The sequence below is a fragment of the Rana temporaria genome, chromosome 2 (assembly GCF_905171775.1).
Source record: "Rana temporaria chromosome 2, aRanTem1.1, whole genome shotgun sequence".
NCBI classification, from domain to species: Eukaryota; Metazoa; Chordata; class Amphibia; order Anura; family Ranidae; genus Rana; species Rana temporaria.
The window spans coordinates 35,044,111-35,054,507 of record NC_053490.1 but is presented as its reverse complement, the minus strand read 5'-3'; positions in this window follow the sequence as shown (position 1 = coordinate 35,054,507).

The following is a 10,397-nucleotide window of genomic DNA, read 5'->3' as shown; positions in this document are numbered from 1 at the left end:
ACATATGTTTGCAAAATGTGACAATGAAATAAAGTGTTTGTTCACCAATGCCAGAAGTCTGCCAAGCAACAGGTGAGTTGGAAGCTCTGGTGCACAAGGAGAACTATGATCTAATTGGTATTGCTGAATCTTGGCTTCATTCTTCTCATGACTGGGCTTTTAATATTCCTGGCTATGCTCTCTTTTGGAAAGACAGGGTAAAACGGAGGGGTGGTGGTGTCTGTCTCTATGTGAGAAGTGATCTCAAAGCAAGTGTGAAAGAGGACCTAGATAATGGAGAGTGTGATGAGTCTGAAGCATTATGGGTGGGACTGTATATGGGTTTTTTCTACAAAGGTTGTCATTGACGTTTGTTATAGACCTCCCAGTGTTAGTGAGGAGGCGGAGACTCAGCTCCTTGCACAGATGGAAAGTGCTGCAAGGGCTGGGACAGTGATGATAATAATAAGGGATTTTAACTATCCGGATTGGAGTAATGGCACTGCTGGGACACTTAAAGGTCAAAAAATTATAAACCTATTACAAGACAATTTCGTGGTCCAGTTTATTGAGGCCTCGACTAGGAACGAAGCTCTGCTGGACCTGGTAATCTCAAACCATGCAGAGATTATTACCAATATTCATATAAAAGAACATCTGGGTATCAGGGACCATACATGATTTCATTTAATGTTAGCTGTAAGCAACAAACATATACGAGTAAGATAATAACACTTAACTGCTCTCAAGGACTTGGACTGAGAGGGAATATTGGCATCAATGGGCACTGAACAGAAATGGGAATTCTTTAAAGTGACTGTATGTAAACTCACTGCAAAGTATATTCCCATATGCAATAAGTTTAAAAGGCTAGAAATAAAACCTATGTGGCTCACAAGCAAATTTAAAATGACTATAAATAATAAAAAAAGACCCTTTAAAAAATATAAAAAGAATATAACAGAATATGTAAAAAAAAAAAATCAAATATAGTAATAGTAAAAAGGGCAGGTCTGAGCATGTGGGCCCTTTACAAAATAATCTAGAGTGGGTGACTGGGGACAAAGAGAAGGCAAATTTATTAAATGCTTTCTTCAGCTCTGTGTATACAAAGAAGCATAGGGGGAGCTTGTGTCCATAGTGGGGGTGGTAGTGACAAAGCCCTGAATGATCCACACTGGCTCAAAAGTGATATGGTCCAGAAATATTTGAACAGAATAAAGGTGGATAAAGCACCTGGGCCTGATGGCATCCACCTACGGATTCTAAAAGTATTGAGCTCTGTCATTTCAAGGTCATTGTCTCTAATATTTAGTTAATGACTGGAATGGTCCCATTGGATTAGCGCAGGGCCAATGTGGTGCCCATATTTAAAAAGGGATCAAAGTCTTTGCCAAGTAACTATAGACCTGTTAGGTTAACTTCTAAAGTCAGGAGGTTACTGAAAAGTTTAATAAAAAAACACATAGACGAGTTCTTGGTGGAAAAAAATATTTTAAGCAACAGACAGCATGGATTCATGAAAGACAGAAGTTGTAAAAAAAATGATTTATTTTTATGAGGAAGTAAGTAAAACCTTGGACAGAGGGGTGGCGGGCGATGTAGTATACTTGGATTTTGCAAAAGCGTTCGATACAGTTCCCCAAACACGGCTCATGTGTAAGGTAAAGTCTACAGGATTGGAAAGATCAATTTGTAAATGGATAGAAAACTGGCTAAAAGACAGAATTCAGACAGTCGTGGTTAATGACTCTAACTCTGAATGGTCTAAGGTTATTAGTGGTGTACCCCAAGGTTCAGTGGTGGGACCCTTACTTTTTAATATCTTTATAAATTATATTGGGTCTGGGTTTAAAAGTAAAATTTTAGTGTTTTCAGATGACACCAAGCTATGCAGTGGAATAACGTCCTTACAGGATGTCTCCGATTTACAAGCCGGCCTCAATGCTCTGTCTAATTGGGCAACTAAGTGGCAGATGAGGTTTAAAGGGGTTGTAAAGGAAAACATTTTGTTCCCCTAAATAGCTTCCTTTACCTTAGTGCAGTCCTCCTTCACTTACCTCATCCTTCCATTTTGCTTTTAAATGTTCTTATTTCTTCTGAGAAATCCTCACTTCCTGTTCTTCTGTCTGTAACTACACACAGTAATGCAAGGCTTTCTCCCTGGTGTGGAGAAAGCCTCTTGAAGGGGGCGAGCAGGCAAGTCAGGACACTCTCTACTTTGCAGATAGAGAAAGGAGCTGTGTTTTAATGGGCGTCCTGACACTCCTGCTTGCCCCTCCCCCTCAAGAGGCTTTCTCCACACCAGGGAGAAAGCCTTGCATTATTGTGTGGAGTTACAGACAAAAGAACAGGAAGAAGAAACAGAAGAAATAAGGACATTTAAAAGCAAAATGGAAGGATGAGGTAAGTGAAGGAGGACTACACTAAGGTAAAGGAAGCTATTTAGGGAAAACATGTTTTTCCTTTACAACCCCTTTAATGTTGCTAAATGTAAAGTTCTGCACTTGGGGGCAAAAAATATACATGCATCATACATACTAGGGGGGAGTACAACTGGGGGAATCCATAGTGGAGAAGCATCTGGGGGTTTTGGTAGATCATAAGCTCAATAATGGCATGCAATGCCAAGCTGCCGTTTCCAAAGCGAGCAAAGTCCTTTCTTGTATTAGGAGAGGTATGGACTCCAGAGACAGAGATATCATTTTGCCCCTGTACAAATCATTAGTAAGACCTCATCTGGAATATGCAGTTCAGTTTTGGGCACCAGTTCTCAAAAAGGATATCGGAGAACTGGAGAAAGTGCAGAGAAGGGCAACCAAACTGATAAGAGGCATGGAGGAGCTCAGCTATGAGGAAAGATTAGAGGAACTGAATCTATTCCCTCTTGAGAAGAGGAGATTAAGGAGGGATATGATCAACATGTACAAATACATAAGGGGTCCATATAGTAAAATTGGTGTTGAGTTTTTCACTTTAAAGCAAAACCAAAAATGGAACTTCCGCTTTTCGGAATCCTCCCCCCTCCGGTGTCACATTTGGCACCTTCCAGAGGGGAGGGGGAGAAGATACCTGTCTAATACAGATATTTTGCTCCCACTTCCGGGTATAGATATCCGCGGATATCTACGCCACGTCCGGCGCCTCCTCTGTCCCCCCACTGTCTTTTGGGAGACACACAGGTCCCAGAAGACACAGGAACCATTTAGATCACGCAACATGACTAGTGCATGGGCAGTAGGGAACCAGGAAGTGAAGCCGCAATGCTTCACTTCCTGATTCCCTTATCGAAGATGGCGGCGGCGGCAGCCGAGAGACAGATCTGCTTCGGGTGCCGACATCGCGAGCGCCCTGGACAGGTAAGTGTCCATATTTTAAAATGCAGCAGCTGCAGTTTTTGTAGCTGCTGTGTAACTCCGCTTTAAGGTCATTTCAGGGGACAAGGGGGTACTCTTTACGTCTAGAGGAAAATAGATTTAATCTCCAAATACAGAAAGGTTTCTTCACAGTGAGAGCTGTGAAAATGTGGAATAGACTTCCTCCAGAGGTGGTTCTGGCCAGCTCAGTAGATTGCTTTAAGAAAGGCCTGGATACTTTCCTATACACAAGTAAAATGTGCATGGACCAAATTACAACAGGAATTTCTCAGTAGTATATTAAATAGGAGTGATAATGTACAGGGAAGTGTACAGTAAAAATATAAAAGAGTCCAAGCTCAAAAGGGAGAGTACAGGGACAAATGGAGGAGAGTTGTTGCAGGGGTCACATATACAGTTTCAGGGCTGACATCAAGGGGGAAACAGAAACCGTGTTCCAATACTGGGAACAAATAGCAAGGGAAGAGGCGCCTCTAAGTAGATGTTTTCTTACAAACAATTTAATAAAAAGATAAGTACAGGCAACTCACATTTTGTGATGTTAAATTAGGCATTGTACAAAATCCATAAGGTGAAATCATCAGGTGGGTCCGTCTGCTAATATTCCTGCTGGGGCGCTGTGTTACATGAAGGTATCATACACCGCTATTAGATGGTAGTGGCCGGCGGCGGTGGGGGAACTTCAAGGCAAGGCTTAGAGTGGAGAAAAGCACACACACAACAGTCGAGGGCAGTGACGTCACTGACATGCAACGCGTTTCCGAGCATACTGCTCCTTTGTCAAGCAGAGCTTGACAAAGGAGCGCGACTGCCGCAACACACGCAGTACGCCCGCTCGGAAACGCGTTGCATGTCAGTGATGTCACTGCCCTCGACTGTTGTGTCTCCACTCTAAGCCTTGCCTTGAAGTTCCCCCACCGCCGCCAGCCACTACCATCTAATAGCGGTGTATGATACCTTCATGCAACACAGCGCCCCAGCAGGTATAGGAGCAGACGGACCCACCTGATGATTTCACCTTATGGATTTTGTACAATGCCTAATTTAACATCACAAAATGTGAGTTGCCTGTACTTATCTTTTTATTAAATTGTTTTTAAGAAAACATCTACTCCCAGAGGCGCCTCTTCCCTTGCTTTTTGTTCACTGGTTTCTTTCCTAAATGTACATAATATAACTGGGTACTGACATTTATAGGTAAAGTTGATCCAGGGAAAATCTGATTGCCTCTCAGGGGATCAGGAAGGATTTTTTTCCCCTGCTGCAGTAAATTGGAGCATGCTTTGCTGGTTTTTTTTTTTACCTTCCTCTGGATTAACTGTGGGTGAAGGATTGTGTATATAGGATTGTTTTTTTTTTGGGGGGTTGAATTAGATGTACTTGTGTCTTTTTTCAACTTGACTAACTGTGTAACTATGTAACTATCATGCAAAGAAGAAGCCATATCTGAAAATGATCCAGTCTTCTCTTGGGAAAAGCTCACTTAAAATGTTCAGTTACAAAGTGGAAAACTGTTCTGTGGTCAGACAAATTGAAATTTGACATTCTTTTTGGCAACCATGGGTGTCTTCTCTGGACTAAAGAGGAGTGGGACCTTTTGGTTTGTTATTAGCACTCAGTTCAAAAGCCTGCATCTCTAATGGTATGGGGGTGCGTTAGTAGGTATGTAATAGGTAGCTGGAAAGGCACCATCAATGCTAAAAGATATATCAGAACTGACTTTCAAACTCAGAATTTTGACTTTAACCACTTGCCGACCGGCCACCGCCGTTATACGTCGACAAGTTGGCTCGGCTGGGCGAGAGCACGTAATAGGACGTCCTCTCTCCCAGCCGCCACTAGGGCGCGCGCGCGCCCCCCGCTCGCCCCCGACTCCCGTGCGTGTGCCCGGCGGGCGTGATCGCCGCCGGGCACACGCGATCGCTCGGTACAGAGCGGGGACCGGGAGCTGTGTGTGTAAACACACAGCTCCCGGCACCGTCAGGGGGGGAAATGCTGATCTTCTGTTCATACAATGTATGAACCGAGGATCAGTGTTTCCCCTAGTGAGGACACCCCCCCCCCCCCCCACAGTAAGAACACACCCAGGGACATACTTAACCCCTTCCCCGCCCCCTAGTGTTAACCCCTTCACTGCCAGTGGCATTTTTATAGTAATCCAATGCATTTTTATAGCACTGATCGCTATAAAAATGCCAATGGTCCCAAAAATGTGTCAAAAGTGTCCGAAGTGTTCGCCATAATGTCGCAGTACCGAAAAAAAAAAATCGCTGATCGCCGCCATTACTAGTAAAAAAAATATAATAAAAATGACATAAAAATACCCCCTATTTTGTAAACGCTATAACTTTTGCGCAAACCAATCCATAAACGCTTATTGCGATTTTTTTTTACGAAAAATATGTAGAAGAAAACGTATCGGCCTAAACTGAGGAAAAAAAATGTTTTTTTATATATTTTTGGGGGATATTTATTATAGCAAAATGTAAAAAATATTCATTTTTTTTCAAAATTGTCGCTCTATTTTTGTTTATAGCGCAAAAACTAAAAACCGCAGAGGTGATCAAATACCACCAAAAGAAAGCTCTATTTGTGGGAAAAAAAGGACGCCAATTTTGTTTGGGAGCCACGTCGCACGACCGCGCAATTGTCTGTTAAAGCGACGCAGTCCCGAATCGCAAAAAGTACTCTGGTCTTTGAGCAGCAATATGGTCCGGGGGGTAAGTGGTTAAAACTCTTTCATATTTCAGTTTAAACATTTGACATGTTTTCTATTTTATATTGTGAATACAATACAGTTTTATGAGATTTGTTTTTATGTAGATTTTACAAATCCCCCAACTTTTTTGGGATTGGGGTTATACACTTAGGCCCAGATTCACAGAAAGCAAGGCGCACATTACGCCGCCGTAGAGTAACCCCCGTACGCTATGCCAATGCAGCGCAGAGAGGCAAGCATTGCATTCAGCAAGCCAGTGCTCCCAACGCTGCGCCAGCGTGGCGTGGGTTTCGAAGGCGTATGCCGGCGTAGGTGGAAGTGGGCGTGACCGCATGCAAATGATGGGCCGAGCGCCAGACAGGTACGTATCACAAACTGGGCATGCGTCGTGATGTGGACGCAACCCTATGCGCCTGCTCACAACCACGCCGGCAAAACTGCCTAAGCTACGCTGGATCACTGCGTATGCCGTGAACGTAACGTAGGCCCAGCCCACACGTCCAACGCACAATACCCCGGCTTGTGTTCCCTGGTGCAGACCTGAGCATGTCTGTTGCTGGGTTGCACCTCCTTTATGGGGAATAACTTTACGCCGGACATACAACTTACGCGCATCTCGCGTAGCATGCGCCGGGCACACGCACGTTCGTGATTCGCCGTATTTCCCTCATTTGCATGTTTGAATAGCTAATCAATGGGAACGGCACCATGCTCCCAGCCGAAATGTGCGCCCACTCTACGCCGGCGTAAGCAAGATACGTCGGTGGGGTGTAGCCTGTTTTTAGGTGCATATTGGTGCATATTAGTTTGTGGGTCTGGCGCACAGATACGACGGCGCACATTTGCACTTACGTCGACGTAACTTGTTATACGTCGGCGTAAGTGCTTTGTGAATCTGGGCCTTAGTATCCAGGAGTTTCGAAAAACCTCTGAATTGGTTAATGGATTGTTAAAGGAAAACAATAATTTCTCATAATGAATTTCATTAACCTCCCTGGCGGTATGATTATTTCAGAAAAAAGGTGCTGAAAGCGGTACCATTATTTGCAAGGAAATTTGGTGTTTTATATTGTAGGCCTGTAATTCTTAGGAATAACTCACTTAAATCTGACCAAACCAGTCTAATAGGCATCCCGGGTATGACATTTTTTTAAAAACCAAATTATAAATTATAATATAATAAATAATTATAAATAATTATAACAAATAATAATATAATTTTAATAAAAATTATTTAATAATGGTATCAACTCAAAATCACTGAAATTTGCTCAGTTGCAGAATTGTTGCTGTCATTATTATTTTTTTTTTATGACAAATTTCCCCACAAATCGCTATCGCACAATTCTGCAAGTGATTATAATTTATTATCGCTGTTTTCTAGCTGCTCTAAAACCATTTTTGACATAAAGGGACACTTTTGGTTGCTATGGACAATATACAGTTTGCAGGCAGAAAGAACAGTTTTTATTATATAAAATGACATGTAGGACACTGGGCAGACCACTAGGGACAAGGGGGTGTGTATTTTTTACATACAGTACTGTAATCTATAAGATTACAGTATACTGTATGTATTGTGTTTGTTTACCTTTTTGAATTTGGCGCCGATCTCCGCCCCCGTGCGTCGTAACGTCGCAGGGAACGGAGATCGGCGGCACAGGAGGACACTGTGTGAATCGAGCGAGGTCCCGCTCGCTCACACAGCGCGGTGGCATCGCATGATCCAGGAACAAGGTAAGCCAGCGCGCGCTGCAGACTCTGCATAGCTACCCCGAGCGTGATTCGGGGTTACCGATTTTAGTACAAAAAATCCACCCCGAGTCACGCTCGGGAATACCGCCAGGAGGGTTAAAGCGGGGGTTCACCCTAAAAATGAATTTCTAACATTAGAGCCAGCATACTAAGGACATTTACTTTCGGCAGGTCATTTTTTTTTCTCCGTACATACCTTTATATTCTGATTTTGTCCAGAGCTTCTGCGTTCCGATGACTGCCGGACTGGGCGTTCCTATCCTTCGGTTAGATGATTGACGGCTTGTGAAACAGGTCCCCTGTCGCACAAGGCGCATCACCAGATTTCCGGAAATAGCCGAGCTGCGAGTCGGCACTATACGGCGCCTGCGCCCCGCCGTGTAGAGCTGACTGCGCAGGCGGCGTATAGTGCCGACTCGCAGCTCGGCTATTTCCGGAAATCTGGTGACACGTGTTGTGCGACAGGGGACCTGTTTCACAAGCCGTCAATCATCTAACCGAAGGATAGGAACGTCCAGTCCCGCAGTCATCGGAACCCGGAAGCCCTTGACAGAATTAGAATATAAAGGTATGTACGGAGAAAAAAAAAACAATGACCTGCCGAAAGTAAATGTCCTTAGTATGCTAGATGTAATGTTAAAAAAAATTTTTGGGGGTGAACCCCCGCTTTAAATGCTGAATTTTATATTATCAAATTTACATTTTAGTCATTGATTAGAAATACTGCTAAATCATCTGAACTACACGCATGTTTTTTAGCAAACATCATTCTCCTCTGACAGGTAGTTTCCTGATTCCAACAAAGTTATGTGAGAAGTGACGTGTGATCAGAAAAAACACAGGAAACGGGTCATTTCAAGGAGAGGAAAAGGATATTTAATGAAAATCTTTTACTTTGTAGTTATAAATGGTCTGACAAAGCAAATGAAAAAAATAGAAGGCAAGACAAAAATATTTTTCAAGCCCTACTTACAGTGCCTTGAAAAAGTATTCATACCTCCTAAAATGTTTATTTTTTGTCATCCTACAACCAAAACGTAAATTTATTTTATTATGATATTACAGTTGTATTCAAAATGATTCAACCCCCACTGAAATTGATTGTTTTGGCCAGTTTGACATTGATTTTGATCATTCAGTCATCCTGCTTACAATTAAATCAAAGAGGCACGTGTAGGTCAGACAAATATAACATAACATTTATAATGAAATAACCACAAATGTCTTTTCTGTGCTCACATCATTATCAGTTTTATTCAACCCCCAAGTGACATTCAATCTTAGTACTTAGTACTTAGTACAACATCCTTTTACAGTTACAACAGCTTTAAAACATGAAGCATAGCTTGACACAAGTGTCTTGCAGCGATCTACGGGTATCTTCGCCCATTCGTCATGGGCAAAAGCCTCCAGTTCAGTCACATTCTTAGGCTTGCGCACTGCAACTGCTTTCTTTAAGTCCCACCAGAGGTTCTCAATCGGATTTAAGTCTGGTGACTGCGATGGCCACTCCAAAATGTTCCAGCCTTTAATCTGCAACCATGCTCTAGTGGACTTGGAGGTATGCTTGGGATCATTGTCTTGTTGAAAGGTCCAACGTCTCCCAAGCCTCAGGTTTGTGACGGACTGCATCACATTGTCATCCAATATCTCCTGGTACTGAAGAGAATTCATGGTACCTTGCACACGCTGAAGCTTCCCTGTACCTGCAGAAGCAAAACAGCCCCAAAGTATGATTGACCCCCCGCCATGCTTCACAGTAGGCAAGGTGTTCTTTTCATCATAGGCCTTGTTCTTCCTCCTCCAAATATAGCGTTGATCCATGGGCCCAAACACTTCTAATTTTGTTTCATCAGTCCACAGAACACAATCCCAAAACTTCTGTGGTTTGTCCACATGACTTTTGGCATACTGCAGTCGACTTTTCTTATTCTTTGGAGACAGCAAGGGTGTGCGCTTGGGAGTTCTGGCATGGAGGCCTTCATTACGCAGTGTGCGCCGTATTGTCTGAGCAGAAACTTCAGTACCCACATCTGACAAATCTTTTCTCAGTTCCTCAGCAGTCACACAGGGACTTTTCTCCACTCTACGCTTCACAGGTAGCGCTCAGCAGTCAAAGTCAGCATCTTCTTTCTGCCACGACCAGGTAGCGTTTCAACAGTGCCCTTTGCCTTGAATTTGCGAATGATGCTTCCTATGGTGTCTCTTGGTATGTTTAACATCTTTACAATCTTCTTATAGCCATTGCCCTTCCTGTGAAGAGTAATCACCTCTTCTCTTGTCTTCCTGGACCATTCTCTTGACTTCACCATGTTTGTAACCACACCAGTAAATGTCTAGAAGGAGCTGAATATCACAGTCATTTTAAAGCTGCCTGATTGGTGCTTATTAGGCTTTATTGCTGCTCCCTGACATCCACAGGTGTTTTCAATACCTGATTGAAAACACTTCAATGGACCTCTGTTCTTCAGAGTGGTAGTCTTTAAGGTGTTGAATAATTGTGTAAATGAAGAATTCACAAAATAAACATTTACTACTGTATTACAAAACCAATTGATGTAATTTTA